The 21,810-nt window shown below is 33.2% G+C and overlaps 1 protein-coding gene across 11 annotated transcripts in view; it reads right to left on the bottom strand.

Annotated features, from left to right (window-relative positions):
• Window positions 1–21,810, bottom strand: part of FUT9 (fucosyltransferase 9) — a 75,115-nt gene that overhangs the window by 34,443 nt on the left and 18,862 nt on the right. The gene's annotated exons all lie outside the window — the stretch shown is intronic.

The raw sequence follows: 21,810 nt of genomic DNA, 5'->3' as shown, positions 1-21,810 counted from the left end.
AAAATTCTAGACAATATGTTGATGACACCTTCATCATCATCAAATGCTCCCAAATTGAGATAAGGGAAGCTTTTGGTCACCTAAATATAAACTACTTGGAAATCATAAATAATAGTGTTTTCTTGAATATTGATGGGAAATTAAAGCAATTAAAAAAGCAACAATAGGACATTGTTCACACAAGGATATTAAGATATGTATAGGCTAAAAATTATCGATAAATGTAACAAAGATGTTTCTACTTAGTTGAAAATAAGAACTATGTTTGCCCAATATGACGTAACGGATATTACTGGAAAGGGAGAGGAAGTATTTGATGTTCTAATATTAGACATAAACTAAAAAAATTATGTATATTACTGAATTATTGGTTAACCCAGATAACACCTATAATGATTTTGATTTATCAGCATGGATACTGTATTATAATTAGATGGCTGAATATCGTGGAAAATAGATAACTTTTAGAAAACAGAGCAGTATTATAATCAAATAGATAAGATGTGTAACCAGAATATTAGACTTTGGTATGAAAAGGGAAAAAGGGAGAGGTTGAGATAAGGCAACCTTTTGATCACCTAAACATAAAATACTTGGAAATCATAAATAATAGTGTTACTTTGAATATTGATGGAAAATTAAAGCCTGAAAAAAAGCAACAACAGGACATTGATTGTATACAAGGATTAAGTACAAATGCAATTAAGATATGCATAAGCTAAAATTATTAATAACTGTAACAAAGATGTTTTTATTTAATTGATAACAATAAGAATTGCACTAGCCCAATATGAGATAACAGATATTAATGGTAAAAAGAGAGGAAATATTTGATGTTGTAACATGAGATTTATACTAAAAATTTATGTACACTATTGAATTATTAACCCAGTCATCATGTTGCTTTTTAAATATCCAGTTGTAAAATGGGAAAATCAATAAAATATTATAAAAAAAATTATTGGCCACTCCACCACTTGCCATGCTTGTGAGTTAATTGAAGCCGGGCATTCCACATGTGACTCCATCAACAGACACATCGACCTACAACCTACCTACAAACCCCTCAGGACCCAAATCAACTGCATAGCCAATCAGAGATAGCATTGACCCTCAACCAATCCTCCCAACCTCTCCTCCCACCAGCAGTTCATCTCCCAATTACCTGAGGTAACCTTCCCATCACAAGACTCATTGATGACTCACACCTGACCTATCATAAGACCCATCACAGACCCTCACTTGACACACCATACCTGAAGCCCTTATAAACAGAAAAACTCTGACACCGACATCCCCTAAACTCTGCTGAAGATGTTACCTAGTCTGGTAATGAAACATTCAGAAACCAACCCACAAGTTCCGAAAATGAACTTCAACCTCATCCTACACCCAGCTACAGACATTCACCACTATTGTAACTCAACTATCTTGTCTATCCTCAATATATCTATAGATCAAACAATGATGCCAAGAAAACTCCATCTTAGTTGGGGTATATCTGTGAAGAATTAATATAAGGCATGCAATTCCACATCAGATGATCAACATTGGGCAGGTTGGGGCTGCATTTGTAAAATGGCACAATTTTAAATCTGCTCTTGCCTCTACAAAATTATTTTCTCTCAGATCTGCATTGTAAAACATTTGTCTTTAACATTTTCACTATGACACCAATTGTTGGGCTATAACAGTATTATTAGAAAGCTAATGTTCCCAATTCCCACAAACAGAGGAATAATAGAAATTAATAGTATTACACATTATATTCTCCCTCAATATATTATTTTACAGGAATTTGCATTTAGATAAATCTTAATACCCTGAGCAGAAGCAGGATAGTAAAGTCAAATTTACATCCTGGAAATTGCACTCACTACCTCTTTTGATACGTTCTGAGCCCATTTTATTTTTTAGATTGTCTTTATGGGCTATATCACAAATAATGTTTTGCAGTAATCCAATTTTGAGTTTCCATGTGCATATCACTGATACCAGACCTTTCTCCTCTAGAAATGAATATATCCAATCAATCAGCTTGAACCAATAAAAGACTTCCCCTTTATCACCAATGTACTGTAGCTTTCCATCTCTATGCTGGATCCAAGAATGACTCCATTTTGTCCAAGTTCATTTAGATAAGAACACTTTACCTCAAAGACCAGTAGTGTGATGCCATTCTTTTTTCAGTGCTGTAACTTGAATTGTGAAGTCCTTGATGCTGTCTGAGCTTGGCTGTTTGCTTGCAGACATTTCATTACTCAATTAGGTAACATCATCACTGGAAGTAACTTTATATACAATAGCTTGTCCTGACAGGATTGGAGGGGGGGTATGGTTTTATCCTTAGCAGGTTGATTACAGTACTGCTTGCTCCTTGTTATCAGTGGGAGTAAGTTTATATACTGATATGCTTATATATTGGTGAGGATAGAGTTTTCTCCTTAGTAAATTGATTAATATATTGTTTGCTGCTTACTTTCAACCAAATCTACTAAGGAGAAAACCAGAGTCCCATTAACATTGGCAGGGCAAGTTACGTATATAAGCAGGGAACCCCACACTCATCCATACTGATGATATTATCTAGTTGGGTAATGAAACATTTGCAAGTGAACAACCAAGCTTAGAGAGCACCAAGAACTCCAAAGAGGGACATCATCCAAAATACACATAGTTCTCAACCTACAACCATAATTGAACCTGGAATTATGGTCATGTCATACCAATAATTAATCAAGTCATCACATGACTGACCACCATTTTTTGTGGTGGTGGTTGAGTAAATCACCATGCTTGTGAAGTGAATCCAGTTGTTAACGAAATGCCATGATCATTAAGTGAACCTATTGTCCACAATGGACATTTTTTAAGCTGGAAACCAGAATTAAATGCTAGTTTTGAGGAAAAAAATATATCATAAATCGTGGTCACATGGCCAGATGCTGCAAATGTCTATAAATGCAGGCCAGTTGCCAAGAGCCCAAAATGTAATCACGTGACTGCAGGAATGGTGGTGGTGTGATAACTTCAAATCTGGGCCGTAAATATCTTTTTTTTGGGGGGGGGGTGTCCATCATAACTTCGAACATTTTTGCTAAGCAACTGGTCTTAAGTTGAGGATATCTGTATTTGTTAAACTTTCTTTTAACTCCTGAAAACCGTAGAACTCCAATGGCAGTTTAGCTCCACCTATTCTGATTATGTGCCATCAAGTGGTTTTCAACTCCTAGCGATCACATAGGTAGATTCACTCCACTGTGATTAATTCATAACTTGTTCCTTCAGGTCTCCTAATGGTGCATTCATCAGCATTGTAACTGAGTCTGTCCACCTCACTGCTGGTTGTCTTCTTCTTGTTTCATAGTTCCCATGACTAATCCTTTATTTTTAACAAAAGGAAATCAATCATCTTTACTAAAAAATAAGCTGTTGTGTTCTGCCTTTTTTTAACTGAGTGAATTATCTCCAGACAAAAGAGAGCTTGTCTACGGTATCTATTCACAAGCAAATACTGTTGTTCCTGGAAACTTGAAGAATTTTATCTATTGACTAGTAGAACAAGCTAATGAAATTACCTGAATACAAATAAACAGCCTTCTAATTTTAAAGAGTGAAATCACAAATGATTACTCTTTTCATTGTTACTGACTCTTTTAAGGCACTGAAAAACAATAAAAATGTCAAATACATGTTAGCATTCTTACAAACGTGCATAAAAAAAATCTGAATAATATTTAAGGTACTTAAAGAGATTCTGAAGTAAGCACTTCCTAATTCAGTTAAACTTATTCTCAGATAACTATATACCAGATTAAATACTTTCTTCTTGGCTATATTCTGATATTGAATAACCCTGCTTTAGCTTTTTACAATTCAATACATTGTAATGCAGGGGTCTTCAAACTTGGCCCTTTTATGACTTATGGACTTCAACTCCCAGAATTCCTCAGCCAGGCATGCCGGCTGAGGAATTCTGGGAGTTGAAGTCCACAAGTCATAAAAGGGCCAAGTTTGAAGACCACTGGTGTAATGTAATAGTATAAACATGCTGATGTCTGTACTTGAAGAATCTGAATGAAACATATGTTACATATCTTAATAGCAATATATCATCTATGTTTTATTACTTACATCCATCAAGTTTACTCAAGACCTCAATCACAGGCTACATTTGCAAGAAGAGAAGGATTACTATTTTGCAACATTAATTCCAGATGGCTAATATTTCTGAACAAAATCAGATCCTTTGTATATAAAATAAAGAAAGGTGTATTTTGGTTCTGAATGGACATAAACATTTTGACTAAGTCTTAATTTGGTCTATATTTATGTGTTTTGAATCAAACAAGCATATTAATATTTAATTCCTAGTTCACATCAAGTAACATCTGGTATATGTTCTGTACAGAGTCATAAAATAAATGATTTTATCCACTGTCTTTTTACAAAAACAGAGAAATAATCAGTTCTGCATTACTTTCGTGAAATATCTTCTCTTTTCTAAATTGGAGATTAACGTTGAGTCAAAATTATGAAAACTGCATGAGGAAACCCTTTTTTAAAAAAACTGCATTAGAACATTTAAACTAAAATGGTAAACACTTTTGTTCAGAGAATAATCAGAATGTTAATGTGGAAGATAAATTAAAATATTCATGAAAATTATTCAACCTTTAGTTTAAATGCTTCCAATTGTCCATATTAAAAATCTAATCAAGGTCACAGTTCTATTTTTAAATAATACTGCTTGGATTGTTGGGGGATTTGATGTAAATCTTTTGCTGTTGTAGATCAGGTACCACTATCAGGATTATCATGAAAATTTAATTTGTAAGATTCCAATGCATAACATAATAGTATGTTTCACCAATGAGATCAGCTATTAAGTTGCTGGTCAAATGAAAAGAAGCAGAAGTACAAGCTTGGACATTCTGTTCAATAAATTACTAGTTCTGAATCTGTAATTTATTTACAAGCTTTATTTTTCCCTAAACTTTCTAATGTTAGCAACCAGCAAAATCATTTTCAGTTCAGATAATTGGGGCTTACAATTGCAATACACTTGCAATACACTTACAATTGCAATACAATTCAAAAGTGTATCAAGAAAAAAACACTCTAAATCACACAGTTGAAACATACATTAAATATGATCAAATTAATCCATCTCAACAATAATAACTATGTTTGCCTTCATATGCTAAGAATCAAGCTTATATTTTTTAAATAATGAAAATCAAGCTTTCAATTGCATAAATTTCCCACCATCTTACTTCACCTTATAATTTGAATTAAAGATTTGTTTATTGCCCAAAGAAATTGCTGTATATTTAGAACAAAACTTAGTTATGAAATAATTCACTTTAATATTACTTCTTTTGCTATAGTACCATATACACAAGCCTGCATGGTTTAATAAAACTGTATGTAAGTCTTATGGGTTGGGTTTATAATTTGCTTTAATCACAGTCCTGCTCTGTAGTGTTTCATTGTATCTGTAAATTCTGGAACATATTATTGAATTTGTAGTTCATATACAGATATATAATACATTACATGGAAAATGATTCTGACTTGCTCTTTCAATTTCTGTGTGAAATATAAAGTAATTAGCATTATTGTTTTTCTGTGAAAACTTTATTTAAGGATAAGGTTTTGGTCACTGTATTTTTAAATTTGGAATATTGAAGCTTATTAATCACTGATATTTTTAATATTTGCTTCCTTCTTTAAAACAGACATAGACAAACTAGATATAAAATAAAGGATCTATGGCAAGGTTGCTACTTCAGAGGAAGTTATTTATTTATTTAGCGTATAGACATAGAAGGCCAGGAACGCTACAATGTTATACATACAGTAGAAGTCATGGAAGCTGACAGTCACTGGAAGTAACATGTCAGAATGTCCTAACAACCCTGATTTTCCTCTTGGATTCATGACACTGGTCTGATTTTTTTCTAGACTTCCCCAATATCAATTCACATTCTAGAATCTTCCTATTTAATCCAGTAGTATATAAAATCCATACTGTTTCACTATAACATTTCTGCGAGAAGAGATCAAATGATCCATTCCAGCTGTTACCAGAAGCATGTCTTGGGTACATAAGAAAATGTAGAGAGTAAGGAAGCTAATATTGTCATAAATATGCTAGATCTGTTACTAAAGCAACAAGAGAGAAAAATGCCAAAACAAGAAGTCATGTGCAAAAGACTCCAGCAGACCCTCCCTAATTCACTTGAGTGTAAGGAAGGGGAAGGAGGAGCAAAACAGACTTGCAAGATTCTATTACTATAACCCAGTGTTTCTCAACCTTGACAATTTTAAGGCATGTGGACTTCAACTCCCAGAATTCCACAGCCAGCATTGCTGGCTGTGGAATTCTGGGAGTTGAAGTCCACATGCCTTAAAATTGTCAAGGTTGAGAAACACTGCAAATGAACCAGATTCATACCGAAGTGGTATAATAGCAAAAGCTCAAATTAATATCAAAGCAGTGTATAATGTCAAAAGAGAGACAGTCCTACTCACTTATGACCACAAGATATATCAGATACATTTTTATCTGGACTTTGGATTTTAATTTCAAGCTATTTCTAAGGAAAAAAAGAAATAATGACATAATCCACTGAGGTTTGGATAGAACTAATCTCAGTCACTCTGTCATGTCCAACCATTTCTTCTTTAAAGCCTTGTAAGTTTATTTTAGAATTTACAAATACTACCATATCTTGCAATAAGCAAGCAGAGCTTAGTTTAGGCAGCAACCTATAATCAATTCAAAGCAAAACAAACAGAAAGCAAAAAGATCTCCAACATTATAACAATTTTAATATTCAACCCAATTCCAATTGCTTATTCATATTATAGCACTTTATAAGCCATGGCTTTGTCTGTAACTTTCGTTACATTAGCCACTGTCCATACAGAAATGTCACTTGATAGCATTAGCCATGTGGTAAATTGCCAGTTCAATAAAGAATGCCGCAACTGTATTCACTGAAAGCAAACATTAAATTAAATCCACTTAGTTCTATTTCTCTGTGAAATCTGATAGCAGAGTCAAAGCACATTCTGAATCAATTCTTAAACACTGTGATGGACTATACAAAGGCAATTAACTTGGCATGAGTTTTTATTGGTCTTTGGAATGAAGGGGAATGGCCCTTCCTGGATTGGAAAGCATTTACCCTTGAAAGAACAGATTGCACTTCACAGTACTTTTGGATCTACCAAAGCCCCAGATTACTTCAATGGCAGTTACCATCTTAAAATGGCATAGAAACTCTACATATTCCTAGAAAGAAAAGCTTGCTCTCGGTGATTATGCATTAGCAGTTTCAGAATTGGATTCCTGAAATATGGTCCGGTATTGGTTGCTGAACCAATATAATATTACTATGCTAAAACCATGACAAATTAGTTCAAAAACATCCCAATGTTTAGCAACTAAGACATTTACTAATTTTAAGGTAAGTCCAGATCATTGCAATGGAGAGAATCTTTTCTGTAGGTTTGGATTATTCTGTGGAATGATTTAACTACAAAGCTTAATTTAATTAAATGGCTAACATTTTTTACATGTTCTCTGACAAGACATCTCATAAAAGTCTTTCTTAACCAGTAACTCCTACCAAACTTGTATTTTAATAGATTGCCTCATTTTTCTATAACAGTTGAAAATTATTTTAAGACTTGTATCACTGAAAGAGCTATCATATCTATGCTGGGAAAATCTGCATGAGCACTAGTTGGCATCAAAGAAACACAAAAAACCTTTTTTTGGGTGGGAGGAACTGCTGTTTCATGGTTACCTGCAGTTTTGCAGCCCAATTATACATAAATTCATTAAAACCTACTGTTTCCCCGAAAATAAGACTGGTTCTTATATTAATTTTTGCTCCAAAAGATAAATTAGAACTTATTTTCTGGTTAGGGCTTATATTCAGAGAAATATGGTACTAAATGTGTCCGTCTGGCAGACAATCTTAACTGGGGCTTATTTTTGGGGTGGGGCTTATATTATGAGCATCCTGAAAAATCATGTTAGGGCTTATTTTCCGGTTGGCTGTTATTTTCGGGGAAACAGGGTAGCTAATTTAGTAGATTTGGTAGACTTGTTAGTAAAGGAAACAAGCACACGTGCTGGTTTTTCATTGCCCATATTTTCACATCCTCTAAAAAATAGTGCTTCTTTACATAAAACTATGCCAGATGATATTTTGATGCATAATTAATTGAAGAATATGTTAATACTGTACATATTCACCGTTTGTTTTTATAGCGCCATTTACTGAGCTAAGTTCACTGTGCTATTTTGAAGAAATGCAATGTATGGCTTGATTTAGTGTGTGTATATTTATTTAATGTAAGCAATAATTATACGTTAACATGTTTTAAAGCTTTCTTTCAGACATTACTATTTCTAGTGGTCTGATTCTCTAGGCTAATGATCTTCCTATTGCAAATTAAAAGAAAGTATGGTGGAAGAGATAAAAGGTAAAAATATACACGAGTACCTTGACATATGACATGTATTAATTATTCTATTAATGAAAATATTTTATTGGAGTATTTTTTTGGCTACTCTTTTCAAAGGTATCGTTTTAATTCCATTTTCACCTTTTGCCAGTGTATTTTCCAAGCAGTTCACATCTCTAATTTGAATATCTGTTCTATACCCATCTGAAGACTACAATTAAAGAAAGGTTTACAACAAATCTGAACTACATGGCCTCATAAATGCAGTTGGTTACTTGCAACTAGATGACCTTTCCTATCTCACTGATTACATGAATTATATCATGTATAATCTCAGATCGAGTGTTAAGTAATTCTTTCAAAGACTTTCAAGTCCAAATTTATTTAAATGTCATGTTTTCAATATAATTTGCATTAAACTGCGTTAGCAGAGGATTAGCAATGGACAAGTGAAAGTGCTGCAAATTATATTTATCACTCTAATTCTTCAATTCCTGTTTTCTTCAATCCTTATTTACTAAACGTATCTCAGTAAAGAAAAAACAAAATAATAGAAGTCATAAGATAAAATATTTTAAAATAATCCTATATTTATTTCTGGCAGTTTTCTTACTTGACTAATCTACTAGAGAAAAAGCTATACTATTTTTTCCAGTTGCAACTCACTGTTTTTGATGGTAGAAACAATAACAAATTATAGTATCACTCACTACTACAGAAAAAGTAAAACTATATTAGAACATTCACTGGAAATTCCAATGTAACAATATAAGAATAGAATAGAGCTGGAAGGGACCTTGGAGGTCTTCTAGTCCAGCCCCCTGCTCAAGCCATCTCAGACAAGTGACTGTCTAGTCTCTTCTTAAAAATCTCCAATGATGGAGCATCCACAATTTCTGGAGGCAAGCTGCTCCACTGGTTAATTGTCCTCACTGTCAGGAAGTTTCACCTTAATTCCAGATTGCTTCTCTCTTTGATCAGTTTCCAGCCATTGTTTCTCATCCTTCCCTCTGGGCTTCCCTTTTTTCTGTGGCAGCCCCTCAAATACTAGAATACTCTATTATGTCTCCCTTATTTCTTCTTTTCTTTAGAGTAGCCAAACCCAAGTCCTGCAGCCATTCTTTGTATGTTTTAGTCTCCAGGCCTTTGATCATCTTAGTTGCTCTTCTCTGATTTTTTTCCAAACTCTCAGCATGTTTTTTGTGATATGGTGACCAGAATTGGCTGCAGTATTCTAGGTGAGGTCTTACTAGGGTTTTATAAAGCGGTACTAGTACTTTGCTGATCTTGATTCTATGCCTCTGTTTATATAACCCAGGATTGTATTAGCTTTTTTGGTTGCTGATGCACACTGCTGGCTCATAGGCAAATGATCGTCCACTAGGACTCAAAGGTCCCTCTCACAGTTACTATTTTTGAGCCAGGTCTCGACCAATCTGTACTTGTACCTTTGATTTTTTTCTGCCTAAATGTAAAACTTTGCTTTTCTCCACACTGAAACTCATTTTGTTGGATAGGGCCCATTGTTCAAGTTTGTCAAGATCTTTTTGGATCCTGAGTTTGTCTTCTGGAATGCTGGCTATTCCTGCCAGTTTGGTGTCATCTGCAAATTTGATGAGTTTCCCTTCAACTTCCTCATCTAAGTCATTTATGAAGATATTGAAGAGTACTGGGTCTAAGACGGAACCTTGTGGTACCTGCTGCTTACTTCTCTCCATGTGGATGTGTTGCCACTAAGAACTAGTCAATGAGTACAGTTTGCCAGCCAACTACAGATCCATCTGGTGTTGATGTTGTTTATTCCATCTTTTTATAGCTTACCAAGGAGTAGGTGTGGTCTACTTTATCAAATGCCTTACTGAAACCTAAGTATACTACATCCACAGCATTTCGCTGGTCTACTAGTTTAGTCACTTTATCGAAGAATGAAATAAGATTGGTTTGGCATGCTGGCTACTAACTATAAATTTGTTTGATTCTAGTTGTTTGCAGATCTGTTTTTTGATTATCTTTTCTAGGATCTGATGTTAAACTGATTGTAGTTTCCTGGATCCATTTTTTCCCCTTTCTTGAAGATGGGAACTACATCAGCCCTTTTCCAATCCTCAGGTACTTCCACGGTGCTCCAGGATTTATGAGAGATGTGGTGTAATGGTTGTGAGATAACATCCGCCAGCTCCTTCAGAACTTTGGGATATAATCTGTTGGGTCCTGATGATTTATACTTGTCAAGGTTGGATAGGTGTTCTCTTACCATTTTCTTATTTTAATTTTTGTTTCTAGTTTGTCTTTTGCAGTGGGTTTTTTTTTTTTTTGGTATGTTGGGCTATAGTTTCTTTTTGGGTGAAGATTGATGCAAAGTATGAGTTAAGCAGTTCTGCTTTCTCCCTGTTGCCTGTTATTTCCTGTTATAAATAGAAATTTAAAAAGAATTGACCATATCAGAAAGAGAAAGTATGTACTTATCAGGAGAAATAATAGGTGAGGAAAGGCAGCACATATAGAAATGCTAAAGAGGGTTCTGTAACTGTTCTATAAACAAGAAAACATGGATGGTAATAAAATGCATATTAGGAGTTGTTTCTTTGATTATCAGTCACACTGAGTATTAAAAAGCCCTATCTGTAACTTATGAATTATTTTCTAACACCTCCATGAGACAAAATATTTCAGTCCAATCAATTCACAGAATGCTATTTTAACCTAAACCAAGGCAAGGTGAGTGGATACCCGCTAAAAGGCAATTTATTAACACTTAATATGATAATGGTAAGGGATTATCTTTCAACTACCACTAAACACCAGGCAAGGAATGCTCTAAAATGTCAAAAAATCTCTTGCAACTTTAAACTTTCTTTATGGAGATTTGGAAAGAAAAGCAATAGGCCTAAAACTGAATTTAAAAATGTCCTCTCTTATTTGCATTGCCTTCCTCATTCTGCTAAATACCCAATGTTCATGCTGTTTGGACTAAGCATGTACAAAAGTTTAAAAACTTAAACCTTAGGAAGTTCATCTTTTAGCAAGAAAAGCCTTTCGTGTACCTGAAGATTCAGTTTAATGTACGCTACTTTAAAAAAAGATTAAATTTGTAGATGTCAACTTCTTCTGATTGTGGGACAATCAAGTACTAAAGCTTCAATTAGGCAGGCACTGTTGTTATAATTCTTCTAATAGATCAAAGAAACTGGGCAGCCATTATGAACAAAAACCCTTCATGCCAGCAAATTACCTATTCAATATTACCCACCCAACACATTGTAGATCTTTCACTTTGGCCCACTTTAAGATCTTGCTTTCCACAATGCGGTAGAAAAGATATAATGATACCTTTTTTGCAGCTTGAACTTACTTTTGTGATTTGCAGAAATTGTGACTCTAGAAAGCATTTTTTGATATAATTTCTATAAAAACCTGCAGCCTATTTTTTAATATATGTTTCACCTAGTCTGAGAATGATCTTACTTCATATTGAGAAACTAGACCTTAAGATCTCTAGATTTGCAACATTTCATACAGTTGGCATTGCTTTTAGCAGGAACATATTATTAGAATAGAATAGAAACTTTATTTAGTCATTTGACTTTATCAAAATATAAAACTAATACAAATATACAACTAGATATAAAGAAAACTATATCCGGTTTTTGCACCGCAGCGCATGGCCATGTGAGAGCGGACCTCCGCTCCCCACGGCTAGTTTCTTCCTGCCTGGGGGGTCCGAAGTTGCCCGGAAAGGTGACTGTGAAGGAGGGGTGCCCTGTCAATCATGAAGCAATGGGAATCACTTCGTTTGATCCAGGGAAAGCCCTCTGAACCCGACATGAGAAAGGCTAGCATGAGATCAGCATCTAACCCAAGCTGATTGCAGCCGAAGTCCCAGAGCACGAACTTAAACATTGGTGAATAGCATGCTTGGAATTGGTGAGAGTACTGATTTTCTATATACTGTTTAAATCCTTGAAAAGATCCCCAAAGCAGGAAAACCTCCAGAAGGGAAGGGACTATATCCCCATTCCCTTACAAAGAGAAGCGGCGAATTAACATAAAAGGTGAAAAGAGATATACTAAAATTTGATTTAAAATATTTCAGTCTGGACAAACCTAGGAATTAAAAAACTATCAAGATTATACCCTAAAAAAATTCTGATGGAATTATAAAAATATATAACAAAAATAACTTTTTGATTGAAAGAAAAACTGAAAAAAAGAAATAACTGCTGACATTTAGTGGAGAATCAGAGAATAGAACACTAACAATAAGGACCCAGAAATAGGCAGAATGCCCAGAAACAAAGAAAAAATTATTCCTTTGAATTGCAAATAACCTTGAAGACAGCTGGGAACAAAGAAAGGAATAGGGATGAGAGTCCAGCTAGTCATAACAATAATAACTCAGCCGTGGGAACCCAAGGTCATTGGGCCCAGAGCTGATAAGAGTTTTGACAGGCTGGAGAGGTGGGGGGAAAGTCCACACTTCAAGCTAATTGGGGAATGTGATTTATGACTGTTTATTGGAGGAGGGAATTGTGCTTTGTTACTTTATCCAGGGGAGGGGAATTTAGTTTTTAGGTTCAACTGTATAGTGCTGATACTTTGTTTTTCAAATAAAAGATTCTTTAAGGTAAACAATGCCTTGAAGTTCCTTTGAAGAGTTTCATCTGTTGGAACCATGACAATATGGCTAAAAGAACAGAGAATTTCAAACATAAAGGGGCCTTATAATAAGGATAATGAGATGTAAGTAATATAGAATGTTTTAGATGTTAAAATAGGTTGATGTAACTTTTATTAATATATAAGTAAAATATAAACTGATTAAAAAGGATGTTATATCTAGATACTATAAGACAGATAAAAAGTATAGTATTTTTATAATGCATGACATAAAATATTGGGATGATATACCTAAATGGGAAAATTTAGACAGCTAGTGATTAATATGAAGAAATTATGACTGATAAGAATTGGATTGAATGTAAGGGAATTTAAGTGAACAAAAATTACAAAAATAAGATGTATGCTGAACTAATATGATATTATGAGAATAATGTAAGCTGAAAAAATGTTATATAGGGAGAGATTATTAGTAGTAGTATAAATATAAAAAATGCCTATACCTAATCATTTATATAATGAAAATATTAAGAATTATATTTAGGCTAAGTTTGAAGAAGGAAAATACAAATGGGAGAAGGAAGATCAAAAATGTATCATTAATTAATATATTAATTATGGAATTATAAAATTTAATCATTATTGTTAATTAATTATTACTGTCCTTTTTTTCCTTGTTAAAATATAATATCAAGACAACCCGCTGTACACCAGGCACTGGAGATGTTTATAGTTAAAACTAATTATATACATACATACATATATATATACACACACACACACACACACACATACATACATACATACATATATGTGTGTGTGACACTTTCATAGTAATCACCTCTACCCTAAACCACAATCTAATCTAAATATTCCATTATCTTTGAATCAATCTTTGATATTCATGCCTTAGGCATAAAAACCAGTTGGGTGACCTTGAATAGTCATTCTCTCTCAGCCCAAATCACCTCATAGAGTTGCTGTATCAGGAAAATAGGAGGGGAAAGGAGTATTAAGTATGTTCACTGCCTTGAGTTACTTATAAAGTAATAAAGATGGGATAAAAATGTAATTATAAATAAATTTAGTAAAGTGAAAGTTTTACCAGAGATATGCAAGTTTGTTCCAGCAAAAATTAAGATAATTTACCCCGAGTGACCCAGCAGTTTTTTTTTATTTCAAATAAGGACCAAAATAAGCAGTCCTTTCAGAAAGTATTGTTTGAATTTTTAGGATTTTATAACATATAACTTTTTTATTCTGTTTTATATCGTTTTGTCACATTGGTCACGGATACCAATTAAGTGTGTGTATGTACACTTAATAGTTCAGTAAACCTATTAGTTTTATATTTTAATTTTTATTAAAGATTTAATTCTTTTCTAATATTTCAGGTTTTTTCTCACAAATTAGTTTTATAATTTATCAAATGTAAGTTTCTGAATTTAATTTTTTTTAGTAAAATAGCATTCTGCTCATAGTACATTACTTTGATCCATTTTACTTACCTCAATTATCTAGAAAATGTTTGTGCACATTAACCTAATCTCTGTAACCCTTTTTCAAAACTTTATACAATGCTGATTGATGACCGTGACAGCAGTAAATAAACTTCATTTCTGTTACATTGTTATGTAGTATGCAATGAATTTGTTATCCACAGGGTAGGTGTCAAGGAACTCAATTTAACCGCTCCTTCCTTTTTTGTATGTGTCATGCTGTTGTTTAAATATTAACTATTCATGTCTCTTATGGTACATGCTATATCAGATGAAAATGCTTGGGTAAAAAGCTTAACTATTCACTATGTGTAAACAAGATATTTTTGTGTGTAGAACAAGTGGTGCCTGGTATCTTATTAGAATTGAAATCTGGCCAGGTGCGCTATAAAGGATATCTTTAGTGGTTTATGATCATGAAAGGTAGACGCTTAACCTTTAGAGATTTACCAACACAAGTGGGAGTTGTGAATTAGATTCATTTTTATTTTTTTTTAAATAGGAAAAATAAACCATGAAAGTAGGTCCCTAACTTATGCCCACTAACAACAACAACAAAAAATGGATGGAAAATAAAGCTGATAATTGTAAGAAAAGCCAGACAAAGTTTGTTCTATTTCATATCCATACATGTATTTTCTCTTATTTCTTCACTTTCTTTCTCCTTTCCCACCCCATACATAAACGCCTGAGCAGTGACCGATATTGGAGGAAAAAGAATTTGGCTGGGAATATTTAAAAGTAATTCTTACTTTAAAATATACTAATCTATACAGGATAACAAAGATGAAAAACCCAGTTTTAAGAATAAATATCACTAACATTCTACTTAATTATAAATCAATATAACCATCATTTAATAAAAAAAATATAGGCTTAAAACAAATAAAAGATCAAAGACGAACTCATATTAAGAGAATTTATGGGGTGCTAGTAGAATTGGATTCAGAAGCAGAATTAGTTAAAGAATGTATGGTTAAATGGGCACAAAATTTTGATGAACCGGTTTTATTAGATACCTGGGAAATTATTTGGGTGAGGAATGTTAAATTTACACAAGCCCAAAATTTAAGGGAAAATTTTTACAAAATGTTTTATAGATGGCACCTTGATCCACAAAAAATGTCTCGTATGTATCCTTATTTGCAGCCTAAATGTTGGAGATGTGGATGTTTGGATGCTACTTATTATCATATCTGGTGGTCATGTAAAAATATAAAAGCTTTTTGGATTAAGATATGGTGGAATATCCAAAGAATTTTTAGAAGGGTAAAATTTACCCCACAATTGTTTTTGTTAGGTATCGTTTCTGATTGTGATAGTAAAGAGACTATATATTTTTTTTTTTATTGAAATTTTTCAAAAATTTTACAAGTAAACATCCCCCCCCTCCCAAACCACCCCACCCTTCCCCCCCCCGACTTCCCAGAACTGAATATAGGATTATTTAACAAATTTTAAAAAATAACATTTACAATTTATAAGATAATTAATAAAAATGATAAAGGTCATAATAATAATATATATAATAATATATGTAATAATAATATGCATAACATAAACTTTAAAATGAATAATATATACTAAGAAAGAAAGAAAAAAAAAAGGGAAAAGAAAAGAGAGAGAGAAAGAAAAAAGAAAAAAGTAGACGAAAAATAGAACATATATATATAAATATATATATATATATATAAGTAATAATACATAAAGAGAAAAGGAAGAAAGAAAAAAAGAAAAAACAATCATTACAAGTTATAAAAAAGCTAAATGATATTTTTCCATATCCAAATTATATTGTATGAAATTTATCCATTTTTCCCATACTGCAAAAAATTTCTCTTGAGATTGCTCCTTTAAAAAGGCCGAAATCTTTGCCATTTCTGCCAGATACGAAACTTTGTAAAACCACTCTTGCAAAGTAGGCAAGGATTCCTTCTTCCAATATTGCCCTATTAACAGCCTAGCGGCTGTAATCAAATTTAACATCAATATAACCTCCTTAGCATCACAATCAGTAACAATACCTAATAAAAATAATTGCGGAGTAAATTTTACCCTCCGTTTAAAAATTCTTTGGATATTCCACCATATCTTAATCCAAAAAGCTTTTATATGCTTACACGTCCACCAAGTATGATAATAAGTAGCATCCAAATGTCCACATCTCCAGCATTTCGGCTGCAGATTAGGGTACATGATAGACATTTTCTTTGGATCAAGGTGCCATCTATAAAACATCTTATAAAAATTCTCTCTTAAATTTTGCGCTTGTGTGAATTTAACATTTCTTATCCAAATAAGTTCCCAGGTATCCATTGAAATCGTTTCACCAATATTCTGTGCCCATTTAATCATACAATCTTTAACTAATTCAGGTTCTGAGTCCAATTCCACTAAAACCCCATAAACTCTCTTAATATGGGTTGGCCTTTGATCTCTTACTTGTTTTAAAAGAACTTCATCTTCTCTGAGCCAGCCCATTTTACAATCCATCTTCCATCTGTCCACTATTTGTCTGTATTGAAACCATGAATAAGTTAAATTTTCGTGCGTTAATTCTTCCAAAGATTTTAACTGCCAATCTTGGCCATCCCATCTAAGTAACTGTGCATAAGAAACTATGTCCATATTAACCCCTTTCCTTATGCCTTCTATGGCATGCCGAGGTATAGCCCATAATGGTATTTTGAAGTCACTTTTATAATACTTTCTCCACACTCTAAGCAAAGAGATTCTTATAATATGAGACTTAAAAACCCAATCCACTTTTTTATTAAATATTAAATAGGCATGCCATCCAAAAAATAAGTCCCAACCTTCCAAGTGAAGTATTTCTATATTTGTTAAATTCACCCAATCGCTGATCAATGTTAATACTACAGCATCATAATACAATTTCATATTTGGCACCTTGAGTCCACCTCTCTCACGAAAATCTTGCATTATTTTAAGTTTCACCCTTGGTTTTTTCCCTGCCCAAACAAATTTATTAATACCTTTTTGCCATTCATCTAAATTACGTTCATTCTTTAAAATAGGTAACATTTGAAACAAAAAAATAAACTTTGGCAGGACATTCATCTTAATAACTGCAATTCTACCCATAAGGGATAACTGTAGATTGTTCCAGATTTTTAAATCCTTCTGTACCTCCATCCACAGCTTTTCATAATTATTTTTATACAGTTTGGCATTAGAAGCAGATAATGTGACCCCCAAATATTTTACCTTATCAACAATTTCAAAATCTGTTAAGTTAACTAAAACCTGTTTATCACCATTAGTCATATTTTTAGCTAATATTTTGGTCTTATTATTATTAATTTTAAAACCAGAAACACATCCATATTGTTGAATCAATTGTAATAATTTTACCACCGAACAGGTAGGTTGAGACAAAGTAACAACCAAGTCATCTGCAAAGGCTCTTAATTTATATTCTTTTTTATTAATTTCTATTCCTTTTATTTCTTGAGACTCCCGAATTTTAATCAACAAAATTTCCAATGTTAAAACAAACAATAACGGAGATAACGGGCATCCCTGTCTTGTTCCTTTTTCTATTACAAAAGCCTCTGACAACCCCCATTTACAATAAGTTGAGCAGTCTGTTTTTGATATATATTAGATAATACTTGTAATATATTTTGTCCAAAATTCATCTCCTTAATTAAACATAACATAAACTGCCAATTCACTTGGTCAAAGGCTTTTTCAGCATCCAAAAATATCAGGCCTGCAGAGACTTGGTTATTCTTTTCTAGATACTCTAATAAGTTAATAATTTGTCTAACATTATTTTTCATATACCTTCCAGTTATAAAACCTGATTGATCCTTATGTATAAACTGCTGCAAGATCCCCATAAGCCTATTAGCTAAAATTTTTGCAAAGATTTTATAATCCACGTTTAAAAGAGATATAGGCCTGTAATTTTTAGGCAATGTAAGATCTTGATTGTCTTTTGGAATCAATGATATAAATGCATTACGCCAAGATGGAGGGATCTCTAAGCCCTGTAATAAGTTATTAAACAATTCACACAATGGTTGAGTCATCTCTTCTACTAAAATTTTATAATAGATAGATGTCAACCCATCCGTACCCGGCGCTTTGCCCAATTTCAGTTGTTTAATTGCTGTAACAATTTCTTCTTTAGTAATTAAACCATTAATCTCTTTTTCCTGATCTTCTGTTAATTTAGGAAAGTTAACTTTACCTAAATAATTGTTTATGTCTGTAGTTTGAATATTAGCACTCTTGTATAATTTTTGGTAGTATTCTAAAAAGGATTTCTTAATCAATTCTTTCTGATATACCAATTTACCATTATAATTTATTTTATCTATATTCCTCTGTTTCTGTTTCTTTCTTAACTGATAAGCCAACCATCTCCCTGGTTTATTAGCATTACAAAATGTATTTTGTTTCATAAATAGTAAATTGGTTGCAGCTTGATCAGCCATCAACATGTTAAATTGTGTTTTTAACAGTTTTAAAGCTCCTTTCACCTTTTCATCTAAAGGATTTGAAATTAAAAGTTTCTCTTTTAATTTAATCTCCTCTTCTAAATCTTTACGTTTCTGAGTCTGTTTCTGTCTATGCAAGTTATTCATTTTTATCAAGATACCACGCATAAAAGCTTTACTTGCATCCCACACCATTGACATTGATGTTCCCTTATTCATATTTAAAGCAAAATATTCCTTTAAACATTCCTTTAATTTATGAACATTTTTTTCTTGTTTAAATAAATTCTCATTCACCCTCCAGGATCTCCTGTCTTCTTTCTCAGCAAACAGTTCCATCCATACTGGACTATGATCAGACAATGTCCTAGGAAAAATTTTTACATTCTTCACCCTGTTATATAAGTCTGTTGTAATCAAAAAGAAATCAATTCTTGAAAAAGATTGGTGTCTATCTGAGAAGAAGGTAAAATCCCTTTCTTCTAGGTTACGTTCACGCCAATAGTCCCTCAATTCCCAATCTTCTTTCATGTCAAAGAAGGCTTTAGGTAGTTTAGCCTGTTTAAAAAAAGTAGAAGAGCCTTTTTTGTCCTTTTGTATATCTAAGACACCATTCCAGTCTCCCATTAAAATCACAGATCTATAGTCCAACAAAGTTATTTTCTGATGTAACAACCTATAGAATTGCTCCTGTTGCTGGTTTGGTGCATACAACCCCACAATAAGAATTTTCTTGCCGTATAAACCAAGTTCAAGCATAACATATCTTCCATGAGGATCCGATTCTAACAGGGTAGCAGATAAGTTCTGTTTAACATAAATTACCACACCCCCTTTTTTCCCAGGGGTGGGAGATACAAAATGAGATCCCAAGCGAGGATTGTTTAAGTATTTTTGGTCTTTAGATGTAATATGAGTTTCTTGCAAGCAAATAACATCATTGTTGTGTTGTTTCAAATAATGGTAAATTTTTTTTCTCTTTTGAGGAATATTTAATCCATTAACATTCCAAGTCAGGAGCTTTGCCATCTCCCTTGGCCTTAAGCCTGGAGAAGATCCCCTCAAATTCTGCTACTGAAGAATAAGTGGCAGAGCTTTTGGGTCTTACTCCTCCCACCGGCACTGAAACAATTTGCTGAGTAGATTCTTTGATTTCTTTTTCTTTTTTCTGTTGTTCTTTTTCTTTACGTTTATGTGCTGCACGGGTCATTCTCTGTTCTTTAACCTCTGCTTGAGACATCCATACCACCTGTCCAGCAGTCATCGCACCTGTATCTTCAGATTTCTGTTCCATCTCTTTATCACTCAGGACTTTGTGCATCATGGGCAAAGGTGAGCCTGCACCCAGGACCGTTTTATAAAATTCCTTAGCTTTAGCAACTGTATTAAGTCTATAACGTGTCCCCGCATGGCTCAAAACAATGCCCATCGGAATCTCCCATCTAAATGGCATTTGTCTTGCTTTAAGTTCATTTGCTAGAAAAGCAAAATCTTTTCTGCTTCTTAAAATTTTAGGTGGAATTTCCTTTAAAATAATAATATCTTGAGCAGCAATCTGAAATCTTTTATTGTAAAAAATTTGCAGAATCTGATTTCGCAAGGACTTCTTAGCAAAGTATATCACCACATCTCTAGGCAGATTCCTCTGTTTTGCAATCCAAGAATTAACTCTGTAAATTCTTTCCACTTCCCCACATAACTCATCTTTGTCCATATTCAAAATAACAGCCAAGTCATTAATCACCATTTCCATCAGGTCTTGAGTTTTATCTTCTTTCAGGCCCCTTATTCTCAAAGCATATTCCATCTGTCTATACTGGAACATAAGAATATCATCTTGTGAAGTTTCCACTTTTTTCTCCATATCTTGGAATTTATAATCCAAGAGTTCTACTGTTTCTTCAATTTCCTCCACTCTAGAGTCCAGCTTCACAACCACTGAGGCCACTCCAGATAAAGCTAGAAGTATATCATCCCTCAATATAGTATTATTCTGTTCTAAAAGCTCCTTCATCTCTTTCTTCATTTCTTCCTTGCTTTCAGATTTATTCTGTTCCAAAAGTTGCTTCATTTCCTCCCTAAACTGTGACACAGCACTTACCATTATTTCTTTAATGTCTTGTGCTGATGTGCCAGATGGGGGGGTGAGGGTGGAGTAGTTTTAGGTTGCTGCACTGAGGGTATTATTTTAAGTTGTTGTTGCACAGTAGAGGTAGCAGGAGAAGAAGTTACTTTAGGAGCTGTAGTAGCTGGTTGTCGTTTTGAAGCCATTTCAATTTATCTTTCTTTCTTCATAAAAATACCAATAAAAAGTAAATAGTCCAAAAGTTAAAAATAAAGTAAAATAGAATAAAATAGAATCAATTTAAAAGCTCCCAAAAGGTAAAGAAAAACTTAAAAAGGAAAGCAGTATTAAACAACAGTTCAGCCAGTCCGTCTTTCAAAAGAAAAAAAAACTTTCAAAACGCCATTTTACTTTCACTCTCACTTTTCCTCCCGGGAAGAAAAAGAGAAAGCTTAAAAAATAAGAAAAAATCAACACATGCTAAATAAACTAAATAAAAATAAAATAAAACTAAACTATAAATAAAATCCTTTAAACAGTTCTGTCCGGTTTAAGATTACTCAGTAAAGAGACTATATTGATGTTAAATTTAATTACAGCGGCTAGGTTGTTAGTAGGGCAATGTTGGAAGAAGGAATCTTTGCCTACCTTGCAAGAGTGGTTTCTTAAAGTT

This window comes from Crotalus tigris, unplaced genomic scaffold (assembly GCF_016545835.1).
Source record: "Crotalus tigris isolate CLP2741 ecotype Arizona unplaced genomic scaffold, ASM1654583v1 scf7180000017804.1919176, whole genome shotgun sequence".
NCBI classification, from domain to species: domain Eukaryota; kingdom Metazoa; phylum Chordata; class Lepidosauria; order Squamata; family Viperidae; genus Crotalus; species Crotalus tigris.
The sequence above is the reverse complement of the archived record's forward strand: the minus strand, read 5'-3'. Positions and strand labels throughout refer to the sequence as shown.